General features: G+C 35.8%; 1 protein-coding gene and 1 pseudogene across 11 annotated transcripts in view; both read left to right on the top strand.

The window, feature by feature from the left end:
- LOC105496640 (protocadherin related 15) overlaps positions 1-27037 on the top strand; it is a 1825405-nt gene that overhangs the window by 1168003 nt on the left and 630365 nt on the right. The gene's annotated exons all lie outside the window — the stretch shown is intronic.
- LOC112429333 (U6 spliceosomal RNA) lies at positions 16221-16313 on the top strand (annotated as a pseudogene).

Here is a 27037-nt window from a genome sequence, read left to right as displayed (position 1 = left end):
GAGTTTGCAGCGAGCAGAGATCGTGCCACTGCACTCCAAACTGGGCAACACAGCAAGAATCTATCTCAAACAAACAAAAATAAATAAATAAATTTTAAAAATTACAAAGTCTCATCCGTATGCTGCCTACAAGGAACACATCTCACCTGTAAAGAAACATATAGACTGAATGTAAAGGGATGGAAAAAGCTATTCCATGCAATGGAAACAAAAAATGAGGAGTAGCAGCTATAGTTTTATCAAATAAAGTTGAATTTTAATCAAAAACAGCAAAGAGAGACAAAGAAGGTTATTATACAATTATAAAGGAATAAATTCAGCAAAAGAATGTAACAACTATAAACATATGTGCACCAGACACTAGAGCACCCAGATATATAAAACAAATATTATTAGATCAAGATGGACAAATAGACTGCAATAATATAATATCTTGGGGACTTCAGTACCTCATTGTCAGCATTGGACAGATCATCTTGACAAAAACATCAAAAAATAAACATTGCCTTTAAATTGCACTTTAAACCCAGGAAGCATAAAATACTTTTGCCTAACATTTCATCCAACAGGAATAGAACACACATTCTTCTGATCAGCACCTAAAACATTCTCAAGAATAGACCATATTGTAGGATATAAAACAAGTCTCAATAATTTTTTTAATAATCAGAATATATCAAGTATCTTCTTAGAACACAGTGGAATAAAAAATCAATAACAAGAACTTTGAAAACTATATTAATATTTGGAAATTAAAGAGCATGCTTCTGAATGACTATTGGGTAAAGAATATTATTAAGAGGGGAATCAAAACATATATTGAAACAAATGAAAATTGAACCACAGCATACCAAAAACTATGGTATTCAGGAAAAAAACAATGCTAAGAGGAAAGTTTTTAGCAATAAACACCTACATTAAAATGTAGAAAGATTTCAAATAAACAGTCTAATGATACACCTCAAGAAATTTAGGAAAGCAAGAACACATCAAACCAAAATTAGTAAAAGGAAAGAAATAATAAAAAATGAAAGTGGAACTAAACAAAATACAGGCTGAAAATAGTAATACAAAGGATCAATAAAACAAAAAGTTGTTTTTTGAAAAAAGATAAAATTCATAAACTGCTCACAAGACTAATGAAGAAAGAAAGAAGACCCAAATAAATCAGATAAATGGAGACATTACAACTGATCGTGCAGAAATACAAGAGATCATCAGAGATGATTATTAATAACCCTACACTAATTTGAAAGCCTAGAAAAAATGAACAAGTTCCTGGAAAAATATAATCTAGCAATATTGAATTAGGAAGAAATAGAAATCCTGAACATATCAATAATAAGTAATAAGATTGCATCAACAATAAAAAGTCTCCCAACAAAGAAAAGTTCGAGACTGGATTGCTTCATTGACAAATTTACCAAATTTACAAAGAAGATCTAACATCAGTTCTCCTGACATTATTTTAAATATTTGAGGAAGAGGGAATTTCACCCAATTTATTTTATGAGGCCAGCATCACCCTCATACCAATACCAGACAAGAGTCTAACAACAATAACAACAAAAACAACAACAAAAAATACAGCTTGATATCCTTGATTAACAAAGATAAAAAAAAATCAACAGAATACTATCAAATTGAAACAAACAGTAGATAAAAAATTATAATGTGCCATAATCAAATGGAATTTATCCCAGAGATGCAAAGATTGCTCAACATATACTAATCAATAAATGTGATATATAACATAAAGAGGGTGAAGGACAAAATCTTATCATCATCTTAATAGACACAGAGAAATAGGGAAAATTTAACATCCTTTAAGATAAAAACTCAACAAATTAGGAATAGGATGAACATACCTCAACATAATAAAGGCCATATGTGAAAAACCCATAGCTAACATAATACTGAAAGGTAAAAAGTGGAAAGCCATTCCTCTAAGAACTGGAAAAAAATAAAGATGCTCACTTTCCCAACTGCAGTTCATCATAGTACTCAAAGGCCTGGCCAGAATCATCAGGTGGATTGAAAAAAATAAAAGGCATTCGAATTGGAAAAGAAAAAGTTAAATTTTTCCTCTTGGCAGATGATATAATCTTATATCTAGGAAAATCTAAACACTTAACCTAAAATTTCTTAGATTTGATATATAAATTAAATAAAGTTACAGGATACAATACTACAATACTAATCATACAAAAAGTGGTGTTCATACATACCAGTAATGAATTAGCTAAGAAAGAAAAATCAAGAAGGCAATCCCATTTACAACAGCTACAATAAAATACCTAGAAATAAAGTAATCCAAAGAGCTGAAAGACTTCTACAAGGAAAATTACAAAACTCTTACAAAAGCAATTGAAGAGGACACAAACAAATGGAAAGGTGTTCCATGCTGGTGGATTTGAAGAATTACCATCATTAAAGTGACCACACCAAAACAATCTACAAATTCATTGCAATCTCTATCAAAATGCCAATGACAATTTTACAAAAATAGAAAAAAAAATTTATTTAGAACCCATAAAGAGGCTAAATATTGAAAACAATCCTAAGTGAAAAAAACAAAACTGGAGTCACCATGCCACATGACTTCAAAAGATATTACAAGGCTATAGCAACCAAAACAGCATAATGTTGATACCAAAACAGACATACAGACAAAACAGAAATAGACTGTCCAAAAATAAATTCGTGTATTTGCAGCCAGCTGATTTTTGACAAAGACATCAAGAACCTACACTAGGGAAAATACACCCTCTTCAATAAATGGTGTGGGCAAGATCGGATATCCACATGCAGAAGAATGAAAAGGACCCTTATCTCTCACTACATAGAAAAATCAGCCAAAGATGGAGTAAAGATACAGAGTTAAGGCCCACAATTATAAAACTACTAGAAGAAAACTTTGGGGAAACACTTTAGGACATTGATCTAGGCAAAGATTTTATGGCTGAGACCTAAAAAAACACAAGCAACAAAAACAGAAAAGCTTCTGCACAGCTAAGGAAACAATCAACAGAGTAAAGAAACAATCTGTAGAACTGGGAGAAAATATATGCAGAGTATTCATTCATCAAGGGACTATCCAGATTATACAAGGATCTCAACACATTGCTAAAATGGGCACTAGATATTTCTCAAAAGAAGACATACAGAGAGCCTACATATATATGATAAAATGTTCAATATCACTGATCATCATGGAAGTGTAAATCAAAATCATGAGATATCATCTTACCCCAGTTAGAATGGCTATTATCAAAATGACAAAAAAATATATAAATGCTGGAGAGGATGTGGAGAAAAGAGAACTCTTATACACTGTTGGTGGGAATGTCAATCAGTACAGTCAGTGTGGAAAACAATATGAGGATTCCTCAAAAATGTAAAAATAGAACTGCTATATGTTCCAGCAATCCTATTAACAGGTATCTATTCAAAAGAGAAGAAATCAGTATATCAAAAAGATACCTGCACGCCCCCCTCCATGTTCATTGCAGTACTTTTCACAATAGCAAAGATATGGAATCAACTTAAGTGTCCATCAACCCAACAAATGGATAAAGAAGATATGGTATTGGCACACAATGAAAAACTATTCAGCCATAAAAATGAATGAATAACACCAGTTGCAGCAACATGGGGTAAACTGGAGGTCATTAAGTTACATGAAATAAATCAGGCACAGAAACAATTATCACATGTTTTCACTATATGTGGGGGTCAAAAAAGGTAATCTCATGAAGGAAGAGACTAGTATTCTAGATACCAGAGTGTGGGAAGGATAAAGAGAGTAGGTTAATGGGTCTAAACATACATTTAAACAGAAAGAATAATTTCCAGTGATTGAGAGTAAACTTTAGTTACTAAACAACAATGTATTGTATATTTCAAAATAACTAGAGAGTATTTGAAATATTTTTAACACATTGAGATGATAAATATTCCAGGAAATAAACAGCATGATGTGATCATTACATGTTCTATGCATGTAACAAAAAATCACATGTCCCCCGTAAATATATACAAATGCTATGTATCAATAATAAAATAGAAATATATATACCTATTATGTGCCTTTAATTATTAAAAGTAAATATTTTAAAAGGGATAAGGGAAATATATTGCAGACTAATGTAGTGGTGTGAGAGGGAGCGGAAGTACAGAGGCAAGGAAAAGTGAAGGTTAAACTACTTCATGGCCTAAGTTATTGCTTTTTAGTCTGTAAACTTTATATCATAACCTCAATCTCCAACACTAAATTTGGACCCTACTTCCTCCCTTAGCTCAGTGAAACATCTTTTTTAACTGTCCACTTTCTGTGTCTTTTGTGATGATCATTATTCTGTCTTTTAAATCAATAGAATTAGGTTACTCTTGTTTAAAATAACTAGCTAGCTAGCTGGATACTCAACCTTGGAAATAAGGTCAAATGGAGAGGGAAGACATGGTATTTTAATATCATACTGGAGCACTGTTTAAGAGGCTTGTGTAAAGACTAATGAATTACATAGGATAAGGTACCTATGTTGACTTCACTATTTATTGTTTGATGATAGCCCAGACATTGTAAATATAGATTAGTTATAGATTTTGTCTAGGGGAGACAACAACCCCAAATATGATAGTTTTACTACCTGTAAGCAATTATAATTTTGTGTGTAAACACAAAAATATTATTTAAATGTATTTCCCCAAAAATGCATATAAACTGTTCCTGTCAATGCTTAAAACCAGGTAACCAGATTTATCTTCTTACAAGTTCTGTTATTAATAAATTAATATCAATTTATAAGCATTCTGTTTTGAACTTTTTGAAAACTTAATTTTATACTCTTCAATATTAAAATCTCCTTTTGTTGTGTCGTTTATAACCTGTCCCCAACTGTGCTCTTGTATTTTATTAAAATTTGCAATGCTCATAAATGGAGATACTAAATTTCAACCACGTTGAGGCACAAATAGGGTGTTCCCAGCCCTTGGAGAGCTTCTTGAAACTGCACCCGTTCCCTCTACTGATTCCAGTGCAGCAGAGCCCTGGCTGTGCAGGTGAAAGCCTGACATAAAGGTTTTCCTTCCTAAACTGCCACAAACCCCTGTCCAGAATCTTTCCCGACACTGTCTCTGGCTTCCCTACATCCAAACGCCTATTATTTAGATATATCCGTTTTTCTCCCACTTCAGGTCTGGTTTACACATATTGTTTTCTCTGTCTCAAATGTCCTCTTCTCAGAATCTCTTCCTTGAGTACTTATATTTATTTTTTAAGATGGAGTTCAAATGTCACTCTTATATACTGTAAAGCCTTTTTTGTTTGTTTGTTTGTTTTTTCTCTAGCCCTACTACTGCTTTGGAATCACTTTGCTATAAAACAACAACACACATTTAATGGGGTCCTCTATGGGGTAGGTGTCATGGGAGGCTCTGGGAATACAAAGTCAAATAAAATATAATCCCTGACCTTGAGGGTCTTCCAGGATGGTGAAAAAAATTACTGGCTGGTAGAAGTGTTTATACCTCTCTGACAGTACTCAGACAGTTTTATTAAAAGTTTACGTTTACTTGGCTTCCCACTGGAAGATGGTGAAATGCTTCCTGGTGAGGATTCGGCATAGTGTTCTTAATATATTTAGAGGCTTACAGCAAAGTTTCTGAGGCCAGATCACCTCATTTCAACTCCTGGCTCTCTCACCAGCTAACACTATGATGCTGGAGAAGTTATGTATCCTTACTAGGTCTCAGATTGCTTACTGATACATAATAGCCATTATTTTTTGTCTTATTATAGTTGGTAAAACATAATTATTTTGAATTGTTGAGTTCAGATTGCAAATGACATTTAATGTTAGATTATATAGTTTGAAATTTACTCTAATAGTAAACGGAAGTCCTTACAATATATAAAATGAAATTGGTAACATCAAAGCAACATCCTATACCAATATTTACTGGCCTATTGGCATTCACTCAGCTTATTAGCTTTTTATCTGTATAATGTCTCTTTACTTGGAATATGTTTTACATATGCTTCTCTAATGACTGAACAGAGTTGAACATGTGAATGTTCTCATTATTGAGTACTGATATGAACAGACTGATTGATCTTATAAAAAAAGTAAAAGTTTTTATATTAATACCCAACGTGTGGAAGCTACTGTTAAGCTGTTTAGGATATCGCTTTATGTTTGAAATGTTTTAAAATGATGTAAACATTTTTAGTGTTTTATGAAAAAAACAAAAACCAACACAATACAAACTAAAGGGAGCTAATGTGAAAATCATGGAGCAACCCAACAACTGATACATAACAAGATCAAGATTAACAAATAGGCCAGGCGAGGTGGCTCATGCTGGTAATCTCAGCACTTTGGGAGGCTGAGGCGGGCAAATCACAAAGTCAGAAACTCGAGACCAGCCTGGCCAACATAGCAAAACCCTGTCTCTACTAAAAAAAAACAAACAAAAAAATTAAGTGGGTGTGGTGACACGTGCCTGTAGTCCCAGCTACTGGGGGAGGCTGAGGCAGGAGAATCCCTTGAACCCAGGAGGCAGAGTTTGCAGTAAACCAAGATCATGCCACTGCACTCCAGCCTGGGTAAAGAGAGAGACTATCTCAAAAAAAAAAAAAAAAAAAAAAAAAAAAAAAAAAAAAAAGAAAGAAAGAAAAGAAAAGAAAAAAGAGAAAGAAACAAAGAAATAAAAAAGATTAACAAGTAGGAGCTGAAGAACTTGGATGTAAGGAATTTTCCAAATGACTTGTATTCAAATGGAAGAAAACTGGCATTGCCAATGCAAAATAAACAGCAAATATAAATTTTTGTGCAGTTTTAGGTCAAGTAAGATAGGATGTCATTATATATATATATATATATATATATATATATATATATGTGTGTGTGTGTGTGTGTGTGTGTGTGTGTGTGGGTGGGTGTTTCCTTCCAAAAATTAGGACATAAATGCTAAAGACAATAGTTTAACTCATTAAATGGTGACTTTACAAAAGTTTTAAAGATTTTCAACATTGACAAAAATTATTACGTACATTTGGAGAACACTTCTGAAAAATACTAGCTACATTTTCTTTGAGATAGTATGAGAAATTGAAAGCTGAGTAACATAAAAAGATGCACAGTGAATATTATTTTTTATTTGCATTAACTAACTCAACTCATATAACATAACTATATATTAAGCAATCTAATTTATAATAAAATTGTTAAACTTCCCTAAGGTTTTGTCATATGCTAGTAAGTATTCTAAGAAGTTCATATATGCTAAGAAAAGAATATTTTAAATATTAAATTCTTACCCTAATAATTTGGTAAGAATTAAATATTAAATCTCTATCATAAGAATTTGGTAAGAATTAAACATTATTACCATAATAATTTGTCAAGAATTAAATATTAAGTCTTTACCATAAGAATTTGTTAAAAATTAAATATTAAATTCTTACTATAGTCTAAATGGGGAGGTTCTGTTTTATCATTGGTTTCATTGTACAGGTGAGGAAATAGATGCACAGATAGTTGAAAAAAAGTTTCTCAAGGTCTTAACCAATATTTAATATTTGCACACAGTTTGTCTAATTCCAGAGGTTTCACCTATTTAATATCTAAGCGATTGTTGTGGACAACATGTATTGCTATGTATGCTTATAAAGACCTATAGGCAGCTCAAATATTATAGGCACAGAGTCATAAATCCAAGAGATGGTCTAATCTCAAATGGTTAACTTGGTAGTTAAACCACACATGGAAAAACTAGTATGGACATGGATGTGATAAACAGCAGTGCTGAGAACCAAGAAACACAACCATTTTTTTTGTGTGATAACATTATATAAAATTGCAAAAAGTAAAGAAAATAGACATGATCTGCTGTACATGAAAGATAGGCTATTGTGCATAAATGATTTTCTGAGTTAATTAGGTTGAACCTAATGCTACCATAGCACAAATATATACTCATGCATTGCAGAAGAATGATTGCTAGAAAATGTTGCTAGGCATTACATTTTCTTTATTTATTTGCTTAAGAGAGAGTTTATGAACACAATGAAGAATATTCTTTGGTGTTGCTTTTAAATTGCAGAGTTGAGCATGAATACCAGTGGCTAATATGCTGTCACTCTTATAGCAGGTGATGTAAATAGAAATTCTATGTTCTAATAATATTTAAATGATCAATAATTTATAAAAAAGAATCATTTACACACTTTGTATTTGTTTATCAGGGATTGATATAAATGGTATTATTCAAAATATGTTCTTTTAGTTTTAATGTCATGATTTCTCCTAAAAATAATTTTTTCAATGAATATTTCTAATTAGGATTGGCTATTTAACACTCCCCACCCCCACCACTTTGGATTTCCTCAAGTGCACTTCAAACTCAGTGGTTCAAAATTCACACCATACTTCAACTCTCTGCCCCGATAAAACATATTATTCTCCATTTTCCTTATCTCATTAAATGCCACCATCATCTACCTAGTTTCTCAAGCCAGAGAGATGAAAGTTATTTCTGATGCCTTTCATTCCCTCACTCCCTATGTTAAATGCATGATGACATTTTGTTTATTATCCCAAATACATGTCTCTCAAGGCTTCTCTTTTAATCTTCTGCAAAAATCTGGGATTCCAGCTCCATGTTTTACTGTTTATTTCTTGGTATTTGGTGCCCTGCTGCATTAGCATCTTGTTTGTCTTCTTGCATATACTCTACCTTCCTTCCAACTGTCTCCAAATATTTTTCTGAAGTGACATTTAAAACCTGAAATATAGTAATATACTATATAGTATAATATACTATATACTATAATATACTCCTTTCACAAAAGTACATCAATGGCTATCCATTGTCCCTATTTCAAGTTTTATGATGATTATGATGATTTTTAAAATTATGATTTATCTAGCAAAATGTGAGCATTGTGAGTGTAGCAACCATGTTAATCTTGATAATCAAGAGATGAGTCAGACACATAGCGGTATTCAGTAAAAGTTTATTAAATAAATAAATGAATCTAGTTAAGAAATCACAATTCCTAAAGAGTTCAGTATGAAATTATGAATATCTTAGTGGACTGCTTTATACTCTGTTTATTCTTCTGTTTTAGTTCAACTGATCTCTCTTTCAATATTGAAATTAGACTGTATTATTTCTCCTTTTTATTCCTCAAATCATCTGTGGAAAGGAACAGCTTCTGTATGTTTTTATTTTGAAAAACTTCAATGCAGGCTTATAATATACATTTAAGCTAATGGCAAGCAGAAAGAGCTAAGTCAAATAGTCAACAAACTGTCACAGAAAGCCTACAAATATTAAGAGCAAGATATGGCATAAGGAAAACATGTTGCAGATTTTAGTCAAGGATAACACAAAAACCTATGGGTGAAGAGACCAATGAAATAGGAGTTTATTCCCATATCTGCTTTAAACTTGTGTGACTTCACAGGCCTTCAGTTCTTTCATATGAGCGCTGGAATGGATTTTTTAGTAAATCCATCCAATACTACAATTTTATGATTACATGTAGAAATTATTCTTTCTTGGAAAGAATGGTTTTACTATTTATTTTTCTTATTTCTATCCTGTCTCTCACCTGTCTTTTTCTAATATCCTCATAAAACACTGCCTTCGTGTCAGTCTCTAAAATCTTTACATTATGGGACTAATTATATTAAGTCATTTTTCTCCAAATAACCTAAGAATTTTATACTGTAAATCCTCACTTAACATCCTCAATAGGTTCTTGACAACTATGACTTCATGCAAAACAACTTATATAGGAACAAACTTGATCATAGGCTAATTGATATAAACAAGAGTTAAGTTCCTATGATGTAATTCTTGTCATGAAAATATCAAGCTTCTAAATAAAGATAAAAATATTTATAATATGAAATATTGAAGTAAATATGAGTTTTATGAACTTTTAAGAAAAATTAATAAAAACAAGTAAGATAATTATTTGCCTTCTTGTTCCTGTCGCAGGTGGCCAGAGCCTTTCTGGGCAACTCAGGGAAGAAGGTGGGAACAACCTTTGTACATGACACTATTCTATCAAGGGCACTCACACACGCACATACACACACACACACACACACACACACACACACAGACTCTCTCTCTCGCTCTCTCTCATTTTAAGACCATGTAGACAACCAATGAACATGACATACATATTTTTGAGATATGAAAGGAAGGCAGAGTACCCAGAGAAAACCCACACAGACATGGGGATAAGGGGCAAACTCTATACATACAGTGGCTCCCACCAGGAATTTGTTTGTTTTTTCTCATCAATGTTACAATGGAAGGCTGTTGAATGAAACAACATTAAGAACCTGCTCTACACTAGTATGAACACACTAGTAATGAAACTTATGATACTGAAAGTTTAAGTAAGTAACTTGCTCAAGGTCAGAAAGCTAGTAGTACATGGCCCTGGGATCCAAAGGCAAGAATCTTGGCCCCTGAATATGTTGTTTTTACTACTAGGCTATAGTGCCTGTTGAGTTCAGTCACTGAAGTATGTTTTGAAGGAAGTCAGAAGGAGGCATGTATGGTGAATGCCTGTAATCAAAGAACAAGTTCTACAAGTAAATATATATAACTAAAAACATAATCTATGATAGATGTCTATATAAACTATTAGCCATAGAGACGATTCACTCTGTAAACATGACAGAGGGTGTATAAAAGAGATAACACTGAGTAATCTATCTGATATAACTTAGATACAGCCTGGCAAGCAGGGAAAAAAGCAAAGAACCATGAATGGATATGCAGTTTCAAGTTTTGAGGCTGAGTGAATTGTATGGGAAGAAGATAGCTGCCATTAAGCTAAACTGTGAAAGGCTTTATATATTAAGCCAGATATTTAATTTTAATGCCAAAGGCAATGTGGAATGATTAAACTTTTCTAAGTTTTACATTGACATATTGGAAAATTTTTAAGATATTCTTATGGTAGTGTGAAAAAAAGTAATTCTCCATGGACTAAGGGCTTCTGTTCGGCCTGGCTTCATGCCCAACATTGATTGGTGAGAAACAAATAGAGAGTCTACGGAATAAACAATAAAAGCTAGTTGTCTAAAAGTAAAGTAGAACAGAATCTTAAGAGAAAAGCATACGGAGAGACATTCTTTAAATAATGGAGATACACAAAACATATATAAGAAATGCACACTCTATTGTAAAATAGAGTCTCATTTGGCAGTAGCCATTACAAGCATGCCTTCGTAAGAACAGAATGCGAGTTTTTATTGTTATTCAGTGGCCGTTGATGTATGATAACAACATCCCATATACAGCCTAAACTTCTCCACTTACAACAAGAATATTTTATGATGTTTGGTCATAAAACAGTGCTGAATGCATAGTAGAAACTCAATACATAGATTTTATAGACTTTGTAGACTGTTTGAAAACTTTTGGATTATATTTTTCCCTGTAGCACATACTTTTGTGTTCCTAATTTTCATTTTGATATTACTTTATTTTATGGGCTTATGACTATGATTTATCATTAAATTTTAAGTATTTTAAAAATGTTGTTTAGCAATTTTAGATGTGGTTATATGATTTTTATGCCTAGAATTTTCCCATGGAAACATATTGCAAATTAGCTTTCATTTACCAGAAGAAAAAAATAAAATTTTACATAAACCAGTTTTATCCAAACATGAGCTGAGAGCAATAGCAGGTGGTCCATACACTGAGGAATATCTGGTAACATTCCAACTGTGAGGCAGAAAATTCTGAAATGCTACAATATAGGAATGTAATGTGAAAGATTAGGAGGGCTGATGTTAGCAGAAGAATAAAGTATCCAGAGGTAATAGAAAGGATAGGACATTGTTAAAGTACTTGGCTGTCAAATAGTACATTACATTATGGGTTTTTATCTTCCTAATATTGTTCATTGTTTAGGTGTTACTGTTTGTTAGTAAAATAGTGCACACATTTTTGAGGAGGGCTGATGTTGATGGCTCTTTTTTTGTCACTTTGATAGAGTTGAAATTAGTCATCTGCAATAGATAGTTTTGTACCATGTAAAAAATTGTGCTTTGAATTAGCTGCTGAATTCATGATTTATAGAAGTCTTAACAAGGCTGATTTTTACCACACTCTTCTTCCCTTAACTTGAATTGCATCACTAAAAAACGAAAGCTAAAAAAGATTGTATTAGTCCGTTCTCACACCACTGTGAAGAAATGCCTGTGACTGGGTAATTTATAAAGATAAGAGGTTTAATAAACTCACAGTTCCATAGGGCTGGGGAGGTCTCAGGAAACTTACAGTCATGTCAGAAGGGGAAGTGAACATGTCCTTCACATGGCAGCAAGAAACAGAAGTTCTGAGTTAAGGGGGAGACGCCCCTAATAAAACCATCATACCTAGGGATAACTCACTATCATAAGAACAGTATGAGGTTAACCAACCCCACGATTAAATAACCTCCTACTGGGTCCCTCCCATGACATGTGAAGATTATGGGAACTACAATTCAAGAAGAGATTTGGGTGGAGACACAGCCATACCGTATCATTCTACCCCTGGTCCCTCCCAAATCTCATGTACTCACATTTCAAAAAACAATCATGACCTTCCCACAGTTCCCCAAAGTTTTAACTCATTCCAGCATGTACTTGAAAGTTCAAGTCAAAGTCTCATCTGAGACAAGGCAAGTTCCTTCTGCCTATAGATGTGTAAAATCAAAAGTAAGTTAGTTACATCCTGGATACAATGGTGATACAGTCATTGGTTAAATACACTCATTCCAAACAGGGGTAATTGGCCAACACAAAGGGGCTTCAGGCCCCATTCAAGTCCAAAATCCAATAGGGCAGTCATTAAACTTTAAAGTTGCAAAATGATCTCCTTTGACTCCAGGTCTCACATCTAAGTTATGCCATTCCAAGAGGTGAGCTGCTACAGCCTTGGGCAGTTCTGCCTCTGTCGCTTTGCAGGGTATGGTCCACCTTCAGCTGCTTTCACAGGCTGACATTCAGTGTCTGTGGCTTTTCCAGGTGCACAGTGCAAGCTGTGGATGAATCTACCACTGTGGGGTCTGGAGGATGGTGGCTCTCTTCTCACTGCTCCACCAGACAGTGCTGTGTAGGGGCACCAACCCCACATTTCCTTTCTGCATTTCCTCAGGAGAGGCCCTCCATGAAGGCTCTGCCCCCATAGCAAACTTGTGCCTGGATATCCAGGCATTTCCATACATCCTCTAAAATCTAGACAGAGGTTCACAAAGCTCTTTTCTTGACTTCTGTGTACCTGCAGACCCAATACCATGTGGAAGCTGCCAAGGCTTAGGGCTCGTACCCACTGATACAACAGCCTGAGCTGTACACTGACCCCTTTTAGCCATGGCTGGAGCTGAAGCAGTTGGGAAATACGGCACCATGTCCTGAGGCTGCATGGGTTGTGGGAAGAGGGGCACAAAACCATTTTTCCCTCCTAGGGCTTCAGGCCTATGATGAGAGGGGCTGTTGTAAAGGTCTCTGACATATCCTCAAGACATTTTCCCTATTGGCTTGAATTTCTCCCCAGAAAATGAGGTTATCTTTTCTCTCACATCATCAGGCTGCAAATTTTCAAATCTTTTATGCTCTGCTTCCTCTTGAATGCTTTGGCACTTAAATTTTTTTTTTTCTGCCAGATACCCTGAATCATCTCTCTCAAGTTCAAAGTTCTGCAGGGAAAAATGCTTCCAGTCTCCCTCCATAGCAAGAGTGACCTATACTCCAATTCCCAACAAATTCCTTATCTCCATCAAGACCTCAACCTTGACTTAATTGTCCATATCACCTTAAGCATTTTGGTCAAAACCATTCGACAAATCTCTAGGAAATTCTAAACTTTCCCAAATCTTCCTGTGTTCTTCTAAGTCCCCCAAACTCTTCCAGCCTCTGCCTGTTACCCAGTTCCAATGTTGTTTCCACATTTTTGGGTATCTTTACAGCAGCACCCCACTCTCTGCACTACCAGTTTTCTGTATTAGTCCATTCTCATGCTGCTATAAAGAAATACCTGAGACTTGGTTATTTATAAAGAAAAGAGGTTTAATTAACTCACAGTTCCACAGGGCTGGAGAGGCCTCAGGAAACTTACAATCATACTGGAAGGGGAAGTAAACACATTCTTCGAAACATGGCAGCAGGAAGGAGAAGTGCTAAGCAAAAAGGGAAAAACCCCTTATGAAACCATGATATCTTGTGAGAACTAATTCACTATCACAAGAACAGCAGGAGAGTTATCACCCCCATGATTAAATTACCTCCCACTGGATCCCTCCCACAACACATGGGAATTATGGGAATTAAAATTCAAGATGATGTATGGGTGGGGACACAGTCAAACTTTATCAAAGATATAAAACAAAATTTCTCAAAACCTGCCAAAACATCTGAAAACTGATCAAATGTAACCTACATATCCTTGCACGATGTTGCTTGAAAAGGTTAAAAGACAAAATAATGTATGTAAATGTATTAGCATTTGCTGTCAATGCACTTAGAAATGTGTCTGAGTTTCTTTTTAGAAAGCAAAATGGTTTCATTTCAGCATAAATATGTATTCTTTTTACCCATGTAATTATAGGCAAGGAATAAAACACCATATTGAACCATGTATGTACCTGTATCTCTAAGCATGTGTATGCTTAACATATTACTTCAAAGGAATAATCCACAGATATATTTATTAAATATCAGTTGAATACGATTCTGGATATATTACATGTGATGCATTAACTTTACTAAACATTTTAAGATGTTACCATACTATGTTTTCTTCTCAGTTCATGTTTAAGAATTTGAGAATTCCAAATTTTAAATAAAATTTTGGATTTTCTACATGAAGACAAAATATGAAATTGAAATAAATGGCTATGGTTCGATAATCTTGAGTCCAGAGCTAAATGCTGAATATATTAAAGTAGAAATATAAAATTGGATATTGTATATAAAGTATAATAGGATAAATAATTTCAAACAAGAAATGCCCTATAATTATGTTTGAATACTATAGATTTAGTTTTAAGCCATTTTTGAAAAGGCTTTAAATTGCCCACAGTAATTCTTTATAATCTATAAGTAAAAAAACAGTATTATTATTTTACAATAATAAAGGGCAGTTATTATTCTGTTTGGCCATTGTGTATTTGCCTTATTAATTGAGAGCCTACAGAAAAAAATTTAGTAATTAAAAATTAAGCTTATATTTACAAAACTATATAAATTTATTTTATGTTTATAAAATTATATAAATCTGTTTTATATTTATAAATATATAAATCTGTTATATGTTTATAAATATATAAATTTGTATATACACATCTCCTTCAGACCTATTCGAAAGAAGAATCCTGTGTATATTTGTTTTCTAGAGCTGCCATAGCAAATTACCTTAAACCTGGCGGCTTAAAAATAACAGGTATGTATTCTTTCATAGTTCTGGAGGTTAGAAGGTGCTTCCACTGAGGGCGGAGCTTCCTCTGAGGGCTCTAGGGAAGGAACTTTCCTTGCCTCTTCCAGTCTTCTGAGTCTTCTGAGGGCTCTCAGATATCCTTCTTCTGGTAGGTTTGTAACTGCTTTCTTCCTATCTCTGCCTCCTTCTTTGCATGACCTTCTTTGTGTGCTTCTGTGTCTCTGTGTCTGAATTTCCCTTTCTTACAAAGACACTAGTGATTGGATTTATGGCCCACCCTACTCCAGTATGACCTCATCTTAACTAACTACGTCTGCAAAATCTTATTTCCAAATAAGCTCACATTCTGAGATTCCAGGTGGACATGAATTTTGACAGTGGACAGAACTCTTCAACTGGGGACAGCATCTAAATGTGTACATGCGGAGTAGTCATTATTAAAACATGACTCAAAAAGTCTAGTTCTACTCTCCAATCTAGTCTATTTTCTTGAGTTCCAACAAAAGAGTTGGACTCATGAAGAATTCTGGCCCTCTCATATCTTATGTGCATCTATAAACAGGAACTTTTGAAGGGACTCCAGAAAGACCTATCCAAGAATTGTTTGAAGGATTCCTGTGAATCAGCTCTAGAATGGAAGACAAGAAGGAAAAGGAAAGGATAGGAAACAGAATTTTAAAAAATGGCTTACCAACTTTATTCCTAGGATTCTCTTTATCTTGTGTTCTTAGTAGTATATATCAGTTCTTCAGAAATAGCTGGTGCTTGCTTTGGCAGCACATATACTAAAATTGGAACAATACAAGAAGATTAGCAGGACCCCTGTGCAAAATATAGCTGGATAATTCATTTATTGGGGTAAATATAGGTAAAATTCTATCAACTATCACAGAAGAAACAGAGAAAGCCAGTGTCTAAGTGGTAGAATTTGTTGAATAGAGAAATAAAAAGGCAATTGTGAAATTCTATATATAACCTCAAAACTTTGAGTATTCAAGTGTAACACGGAGAAGCATTTTATAGGATTATATGTGAAAATACTTAGTATTGGCTAAGAGATAAATAAAGGTCAAAAATATATGCCCTAACCACCCCCTCCCAACTATGTTTTGGTTATTTTTAATAAAAGAGTTTTCTGCATGATTTTGTTCACTAATCAGAATATGCGTCAAAACTGGGCAGCAAAAACTGAACTGTGGGTGTTGAGGATGCAAATTTTTGTACAAAATATATATTATAATGGAAATTAGCAAAATGAGTTCTACATAATTTAGAGCTCCTGGCATCAAGCAAATTAACAATTACTTGAAGGAAGTAAGGATGACTAGCCTGTAAAGAAAAATTATTAAAGGAATACTTGATAGTTATTCATAAACACCTGAAGTCTGGCATCAGTTAAATGGATTAAACTTGCTCTGTACCTACAAAAAGTTCCATAATCAGTTTTCAACTTGATAAAATGTGATGGGGTATACATATTCTCATTGAAATCCCCTCTAAAGTATAATGGAGATTTTTAAACAAAATTAATGTGAAGATACTATGTAAATAATATATTTGTGTCATAAAACTTTAGAGTTGGAATAACTGTATAATTTCCATTAATTCTTCTTAAATATTAGGTTTTGGTAAAGGTATGTTATAGATTTACATGTGTAAAAACTATCCAAACTTATTTTAAACACCTCTACTATCACCTTCAGTTCTATTTATGGTCAACTTAATAGATTTATGTAGGTCCCAAGCTATTAGAGAAAATGACAAAATAATTTTTAGTTTAACTTTCCAAAATGCAGATGCTTATTGTATAAATAAAACTCTTTCCAAATGATTTGACCAGAATTCATAAAGCAGAAACATCTGTTGTTCAGACTCATCCAAACTATACCTTATTCTGTATTCTGTATTTATAAACCACAAAAGATAATGCTCACTAGTTGAAGTCTATAGACTTTCATGCATTATTTATGAAGTCAGTAAAAATTTCAAGTATTTGCATAATAATTGATGTTAGCAATAAGAATATGAGTTTATAAATAGTTTCCAAGTGCCAATAAATGCCAGTAGTGGAGATAAACAGAAAAAGGTGATTTTATCACACCTGATTTAATGCTGTTTTTCTTTTATATTTCAACAGTCAGTGGAATCTTGGCAATAACAAAGAGAGAAACAAATTTTACATTGTTAAAAATAACATTTAGATTATATTTTGTATGTGAGAATGTGCAGATATTGAATATAAGAATTCTACATTTTTGAGTTAGATGAGTTTAGATATGTTTTGAATAATTTAACTTTGAGAGAATTCTGTACATTCACTAAAGGAAACATTCACATTAAATTGTGCATCTTTATCAGTTAATAAATCTAACTGATAACTTTGGAATACACCTTTTGGCAAAGCTATATTATTATGTTTTAATTGTACTGAATAGGTGTGAGAAGCATTTTGTTTACAGAGCATTTGTAAAATAAAAAGTGATTAACTGTGGATAATCTGTGTTTGTTTTCCTTTGAATGTGGAGATGACAGAAGTAAATATCATAGATGCCATGAGATTTTTTTTTTAATTGAAGCTAGTAAATTCCCTTTGTTTATGGGTAACCCTATATAACTGAGTAAAGTTATTCTCTGTAAATGTCATTCATATCTTTATATATTGGTCATGATTATTTATGTTTGTCTTTAGTAACTTTGGTAAAAGAGGCAGTTTTAATTTAAGGAAGCCATAGACCAGGCTGCTTTAGAAATTTTATTATCCTATTAAATCTAAGAAGCCATAGGAATGATATGTGGGGCAAAATAAAAAGTTTAGTTAAATGACAAACCTTATTTGGAATATAAATAAGTTAAAAAAGTAAACAAAAAAAGGAAACTATAAATAAATTACCAAAAAAAAAAAAAAATACACTCTTATTTTATGAAACCATGTCCTGATTCCATTTCATTAGTTGGTCCAATCTTCAACGTCTTTTGCAACTCACATTACTTGACAGGAAGCCCAAGAAAATATTTTCAGTAGAAAAAGGAATAGTCATCTGCCACTTCAAACTTGCTTCTAAAACGGGAAATGGTTTTCCCTAGAGGTTTGCTTCTCTTTTCTCTATTTGAGCTAACACCACATCTCACTATTTTCAAAACCTATTCAAACCTTGGGAGGATCTAGGGTTTTCAAGAACTCTCTATACTGATGATACAGTGCATAGTTTTCCTTAAGTCAACAGCAAGAGGCGAAATAAGTAATTCACTTTTGTAGCTTCTATGTATGTTTGTCTCTCAGTATCCATAGGGGATGGATTCCAGGACCTGCTGCCCCACCTCCCATCCCCCAACAGATACCAAAATGCAGATGCTCAAATCCTTGGCCGGGCGCGGTGGCTCAAGCCTGTAATCCCTGCACTTTGGGAGGCCGGGACGGGAGGATCACGAGGTCAGGAGATCGAGACCATCCTGGCTAACATGGTGAAACCCCGTCTCCACTAAAAAATACAAAAAACTAGCCGGGCGCCGTGGCGGGCGCCTGTAGTCCCAGCTACTCGGGAGGCTGAGGCAGGAGAATGGTGTAAACCTGGGAGGCGGAGCTTGCAGTGAGCTGAGATCCGGCCACTGCACTCCAGCCTGGGCAACAGAGCGAGACTCCGTCCCCCCCCCCAAAAAAAAGGCCTAGTATTTGGATATAACCTACTTATATTCTCTCATGTATTTTAAATCCTTTTTAGATTCCTTGTAATACTTAATACAATGTAAATGCTATACAAATTGTGTTATGCTGTATTGCTTAGGGATAAACAGTAATAAAAATGTTTGTACATTTTTCTTGTTATTGGAATCTTTCTCAAAACCCACAGCTCAGTTTTTGCTACCCAGTTTTGAGGCATATTCTGATTAGTGAATAAAGTCAGGTAGAACACTCTCCTTTCATGCAGCCCATCCATTTTTCCTTATGAATATTTCCTATCCAAAGTTGTTAATTGAACTCGTGGATAGAGAAAGTTATATTTATCAGGAGCAAGCAAGAAAACTGTGTGTGGCAACGATGTTTCTCTAGATTTTTCTCTCAGTGTGTGTGTGTGTGTGTGTGTGTGTGTGTGTGTGTGTGTGTGTGTTTTACTTTATTTGGTGAATACTAGGCAACTCTACACCATTCCTGCCCTTAGTAATTTATAGATATCAAGACTGAAAGGAAATGAAACAAATTTATTACTTACATGGTATTATTACCTACTAAAGGGCAAAATAATCCACAACAAAAAGCCTTCAGGTTCAGTGAGAAGTGAAACCTAAGGAAGAGGCAGTGGAGTTCTGGTATTTAATGGGGTTAAGGGTTGGATCCAAGTGAGTCCCTTACCCTCAGCTCCAATAGGTGAGGATTTAAATGGTTTGAACTTCCCTGCCATAGCCAAGGGAGAGGGACTCTGAGTTTTCTTACTGCTTGACTACATGTGCGGAAAAAGAAAAAAAGGGGAAGATGGCCGAATAGGAACAGCTCCAGTCTCCAACTCCCAGCGCGAGTGACACAGAAGACCAGTGATTTCTGCATTTTCAACTGAGGTACTGGGTTCATCTCACTGGGGAGTGCCGGGCGATCGGTGCTGGTCAGTTGCTGCAGCTGACCAGCGAGAGCTGAAGCAGGGCGAGGCATCGCCTCACCTGGGAAGCTCAAGGGGGAAGGGAATCCCTTTTCCTAGCCAGGGGAACTGAGACACACAACACCTGGAAAATCGGGTAACTCCCCCCCCAATACTGAGCTTTAAGCAAACAGGCACACCAGGAGATCATATCCCACACCTGGCCAGGAGGGTCCCACACCCACGGAGCCTCCCTCATTGCTAGCACAGCAGTCTGCCATATCGCGGCAAGGCAGCAGCGAGGCTGGGGGAGGGGCGCCCGCCATTGCTGAGGCTTAAGTAGGTAAACAAAGCTGCTGGGAAGCTCGAACTGGGTGGAGCTCACAGCAGCTCAAGGAAACCTGCCTGTCTCTGTAGACTCCACCTCTGGGCACAGGGCACAGTAAACAATAACAAAAACAGCAGAAACCTCTGCAGACACAAACGACTCTGTCTGACAGCTTTGAAGAGAGCAGTGGATCTCCCAACACGGAGGTTGAGATCTGAGAAGGGACAGACTCCCTGCTCAAGTGGGTCCCTGGCCCCTGAGTAGCCTAACTGGGAGACATCCCCCACTAGGGGCAGTCTGACACCCTACACCTCACAGGGTGGAGTACACCCCTGAGAGGAAGCTTCCAAAGCAAGAATCAGACAGGTACACTCGCTGTTCAGTAATATTCTATCTTCTGCAGCCTCTACTGCTGATACCCAGGCAAACAGGGTCTGGAGTGGACTTCAAGCAATCTCCAACAGACCTACAGCTGAGGGTCCTGACTGTTAGAAGGAAAACTATCAAACAGGAAGGACACCTACACCAAAACCCCATCAGTACATCACCATCATCAAAGACCAGAGGCAGATAAAACCACAAAGATGGGGAAAAAGCAGGGCAGAAAAGCTGGAAATTCAAAAAATAAGAGCGCATCTCCTCCGGCAAAGGAGTGCAGCTCATCGCCAGCAATGGATCAAAGCTGGACGGAGAATGACTTTGACGAGATGAGAGAAGAAGGCTTCAGTCCATCAAACTTCTCAGAGCTAAAGGAAGAATTACGTACCCAGCGCAAAGAAACTAAAAATCTTGAAAAAAAAGTGGAAGAATTGATGGCTAGAGTAATTAATGCAGAGAAGGTCATAAACGAAATGAAAGAGATGAAAACCATGACACGAGAAATACGTGACAAATGCACAAGCTTCAGTAACCGACTCAATCAACTAGAAGAAAGAGTATCAGCGATTGAGGATCAAATGAATGAAATGAAGCGAGAAGAGAAACCAAAAGAAAAAAGAAGAAAAAGAAATGAACAAAGCCTGCAAGAAGTATGGGATTATGTAAAAAGACCAAATCTAGGTCTGATTGGGGTGCCTGAAAGTGAGGGGGAAAATGGAACCAAGTTGGAAAACACTCTTCAGGATATCATCCAGGAGAACTTCCCCAACCTAGTAGGGCAGGCCAACATTCAAATCCAGGAAATACAGAGAACGCCACAAAGATACTCCTCGAGAAGAGCAACTCCAAGACACATAATTGCCAGATTCACCAAAGTTGAAATGAAGGAAAAAATCTTAAGGGCAGCCAGAGAGAAAGGTCGGGTTACCCACAAAGGGAAGCCCATCAGACTAAGAGCAGATCTCTCGGCAGAAACTCTCCAAGCCAGAAGAGAGTGGGGGCCAATATTCAACATTCTTAAAGAAAAGAATTTTAAACCCAGAATTTCATATCCAGCCAAACTAAGTTTCATAAGTGAAGGAGAAATAAAATCCTTTACAGATAAGCAAATGCTTAGAGATTTTGTCACCACTAGGCCTGCCTTACAAGAGACCCTGAAGGAAGCACTAAACATGGAAAGGAACAACCGGTACCAGCCATTGCAAAAACATGCCAAAATGTAAAGACCATCGAGGCTAGGAAGAAACTGCATCAACTAACGAGCAAAATAACCAGTTAATATCATAATGGCAGGATCAAGTTCACACATAACAATCTTAACCTTAAATGTAAATGGACTAAATGCTCCAATTAAAAGACACAGACTGGCAAACTGGATCAAGAGTCAAGACCCATCAGTCTGCTGTATTCAGGAGACCCATCTCAGACGCAGAGACATACATAGGCTCAAAATAAAGGGATGGAGGAAGATTTACCAAGCAAATGGAGAACAAAAAAAAGCAGGGGTTGCAATACTAGTCTCTGATAAAACAGACTTTAAACCATCAAAGATCAAAAGAGACAAAGAAGGCCATTACATAATGGTAAAGGGATCAATTCAACAGGAAGAGCTAACTATCCTAAATATATATGCACCCAATACAGGAGCACCCAGATTCATCAAGCAAGTCCTTAGAGACTTACAAAGAGACTTAGACTCCCATACAATAATAATGGGAGACTTCAACACTCCACTGTCAACATTAGACAGATCAACGAGACAGAAAGTTAACAAGGATATCCAGGAATTGAACTCATCTCTGCAGCAAGCAGACCTAATAGACATCTATAGAATTCTCCACCCCGAATCAACAGAATATACATTCTTCTCAGCACCACATCGTACTTACTCCAAAATCGACCACGTAATTGGAAGTAAATCACTCCTCAGCAAATGTACAAGAACAGAAATTATAACAAACTGTCTCTCAGACCACAGTGCAATCAAACTAGAACTCAGGACTAAGAAACTCAATCAAAACCGCTCAACTACATGGAAACTGAACAACCTGCTCCTGAATGACTACTGGGTACATAACGAAATGAAGGCAGAAATAAAGATGTTCTTTGAAACCAATGAGAACAAAGATACAACATACCAGAATCTCTGGGACACATTTAAAGCAGTGTGTAGAGGGAAATTTATAGCACTAAATGCCCACAAGAGAAAGCAGGAAAGATCTAAAATTGACACTCTAACATCGCAATTAAAAGAACTAGAGAAGCAAGAGCAAACACATTTGAAAGCTAGCAGAAGGCAAGAAATAACTAAGATCAGAGCAGAACTGAAGGAGATAGAGACACAAAACACCCTACAAAAAATCAATGAATCCAGGAGTTGGTTTTTTGAAAAGATCAACAAAATTGACAGACCACTAGCCAGACTAATAAAGAAGAAAAGAGAGAAGAATCAAATCAACGCAATTAAAAATGATAAAGGGGATATCACCACCGACCCCACAGAAATACAAACTACCATCAGAGAATACTATAAACACCTCTACGCAAATAAACTGGAAAATCTAGAAGAAATGGATAATTTCCTGGACACTTACACTCTTCCAAGACTAAACCAGGAAGAAGTTGAATCCCTGAATAGACCAATAGCAGGCTCTGAAATTGAGGCAATAATTAATAGCCTACCAACCAAAAAAAGTCCAGGACCAGATGGATTCACAGCTGAATTCTACCAGAGGTACAAGGAGAAGTTGGTACCGTTCCTTCTGAAACTATTCCAATCAATAGAAAAAGAGGGAATCCTCCCTAACTCATTTTATGAGGCCAACATCATCCTGATACCAAAGCCTGGCAGAGACACAACAAAAAAAGAGAATTTTAGACCAATATCCCTGATGAACATCGATGCAAAAATCCTCAGTAAAATACTGGCAAACCAGATTCAGCAACACATCAAAAAGCTTATCCACCATGATCAAGTGGGCTTCATCCCTGGGATGCAAGGCTGGTTCAACATTCGCAAATCAATAAACATAATCCAGCATATAAACAGAACCAAAGACAAGAACCACATGATTGTCTCAATAGATGCAGAAAAGGCTTTTGACAAAATTCAACAGCCCTTCATGCTAAAAACGCTCAATAAATTTGGTATTGATGGAACGTACCTCAAAATAATAAGAGCTATTTCTGACAAACCCACTGCCAATATCATACTGAATGGGCAAAAACTGGAAAAATTCCCTTTGAAAACTGGCACAAGACAGGGATGCCCTCTCTCACCACTCCTATTCAACATAGTGTTGGAAGTTCTGGCTAGGGCAATTAGGCAAGAGAAAGAAATCAAGGGTATTCAGTTAGGAAAAGAAGAAGTCAGATTGTCCCTGTTTGCAGATGACATGATTGTATATTTAGAAAACCCCATTGTCTCAGCCCAAAATCTCCTTAAGCTGATAAGCAACTTCAGCAAAGTCTCAGGATACAAAATTAATGTGCAAAAATCACAAGCATTCTTATACACCAGTAACAGACAAACAGAGAGCCAAATCAGGAATGAACTTCCATTCGCAATTGCTTCAAAGAGAATCAAATACCTAGGAATCCAACTTACAAGGGATGTAAAGGACCTCTTCAAGCAGAACTACAAACCACTGCTCAGTGAAATAAAAGAGGACACAAACAAATGGAAGAACATACCATGCTCATGGATAGGAAGAATCAATATCGTGAAAATGGCCATACTGCCCAAGGTAATTTATAGATTCAATGCCATCCCCATCAAGCTACCAATGCGTTTCTTCACAGAATTGGAAAAAAAACTGCTTTAAAGTTTATATGGAACCAAAAAAGAGCCCGCATCTCCAAGACAATCCTAAGTCAAAAGAACAAAGCTGGAGGCATCACGCTACCTGACTTCAAACTATACTACAAGGCTACAGTAACCAAAACAGCATGGTACTGGTACCAAAACAGAGATATAGACCAATGGAACAGAACAGAGTCCTCAGAAATAATACCACACATCTACAGCCATCTGATCTTTGACAAACCTGAGAGAAACAAGATATGGGGAAAGAATTCCCTATTTAATAAATGGTGCTGGGAAAATTGGCTAGCCATAAGTAGAAAGCTGAAACTGGATCCTTTCCTTACTCCTTATACGAAAATTAATTCAAGATGGATAGAGACTTAAATGTTAGACCTAATACCATAAAAATCCTAGAGGAAAACCTAGGTAGTACCATTCAGGACATAGGCGTGGGCAAAGACTTCATGTCTAAAACACCAAAAGCAACGGCAGCAAAAGCCAAAATTGACAAATGGGATCTCATTAAACTAAAGAGCTTCTGCACAGCAAAAGAAACTACCATCAGAGTGAACAGGCAACCTACAGAATGGGAGAAAATTTTTGCAATCTACTCATCTGACAAAGGGCTAATATCCAGAACCTACAAAGAACTCAAACAAATTTACAAGAAAAAAACAAACAACCCCATCAAAAAGTGGGCAAAGCATATGAACAGACATTTCTCAAAAGAAGACATGCATACAGCCAACAGACACATGAAAAAATGCTCATCATCACTGGCCATCAGAGAAATGCAAATCAAAACCACAATGAGATACCATCTCACACCAGTTAGAATGGCGATCATTAAAAAGTCAGGAAACAACAGGGGCTGGAGAGGATGTGGAGAAATAGGAACACTTTTACACTGTTGGTGGGATTGTAAAGTAGTTCAACCATTATGGAAAACAGTATGGCGATTCCTCAAGGATCTAGAACTAGATGTACCATATGACCCAGCCATCCCATTACTGGGTATATACCCAAAGGATTATAAATTATGCTGCTATAAAGACACATGCACACGTATGTTTATTGCGGCACTATTCACAATAGCAAAGACTTGGAATCAACCCAAATGTCCATCAGTGACAGATTGGATTAAGAAAACGTGACACATATATACCATGGAATACAATGCAGCCATAAAAAAGGATGAGTTTGTGTCCTTTGTAGGGACATGGATGCAGCTGGAAACCATCATTCTTAGCAAACTATCACAAGAACAGAAAACCAAACACCGCATGTTCTCACTCATAGGTGGGAACTGAACAATGAGATCACTTGGACTCAGGAAGGGGAACATCACACACCGGGGCCTATCATGGGGGGGGGGGGGGGAGGGGGGAGGGATTTTTATTGGGAGTTATACCTGATGTAAATGACGAGTTGATGGGTGCTGACGAGTTGATGGGTGCAGCACACCAACATGGCACAAGTATACATATGTAACAAACCTGCACGTTATGCACATGTACCCTAGAACTTAAAGTATAACAATAATAAATAAATTTAAAAAATAAATAAATAAAATAAAATAAATAAAAATAAATAAAAATTCTAAAAAAAAAAAAAAGAAAAAAAGGGGAGGAGGAGGCCTTCAAAGTGGTTGGCAGTTAACAGTACCAATAGAGTGAAACTCTTTATCACGCTTTGAGAGAAACTTCGAGAAATAAAAATAGGAGACGTAGTCCACAGACACTTAGGAAATTCACATTGTGTCTGAAAGACTTAGCCTCCATTCATCTAGAAGTTGAAGAAGAATAGAAACTGGGTTTGACTAAATGACAGTATGACTGCTATATATAAGACATTTTCTAGCCTTTCAGAGAAGAAAGTTAAGAGTACATGAAAAGATTATTACTGTCCCTGTTTGCCTTTGAAGATTACAGAGGATTACAGTCAGCATGCAGAGGCAATATTGTTGTAACTTACAGGTTTAACAATGAATTCTATTGCTAGAATTTCCTTTTATTAATGTTTTCCTTTTATTAATGTTTTCCATAAGAGAATTCCTACAGTTCTGATTATTGTTTCCAGCATAGACCTTAGAACCTCATGTTTCCATTAGGTTCTTCTTAATTATGTACACTAGGAGGAAATGGAGGGAATTTCATTATTCTATTCTAAAACTTACCCCCTCCCAATTTAAAAATGGAATGTTTGAATACTGGTATGTAAACGATTCATGATACTTTCAGCCTCAGTTACTTGGGAAAATAATAAAACGCTCAGTCATCTAAGGCATGATTAATGAATGCCCTTGAACTTAGCTTCTTCTCTTCCTTCCTCTGATTACTTTCCTTTGTGTGTGTCACAGCTCCTGATGAACACAGACAATAGATAAGACAACCACATTAATGTTTCAAAACACTTTATAATTTGTTTAAAATTACAGTTTGAAGTTAAGTTGGGGAACCAGATGCCCTTTTACACGGGGAAATAATAAATGGTATGCTT

This window comes from Macaca nemestrina, chromosome 9 (genome assembly GCF_043159975.1).
Source record: "Macaca nemestrina isolate mMacNem1 chromosome 9, mMacNem.hap1, whole genome shotgun sequence".
Lineage (NCBI taxonomy): Eukaryota > Metazoa > Chordata > Mammalia > Primates > Cercopithecidae > Macaca > Macaca nemestrina.
The sequence above is the reverse complement of the archived record's forward strand: the minus strand, read 5'-3'. Positions and strand labels throughout refer to the sequence as shown.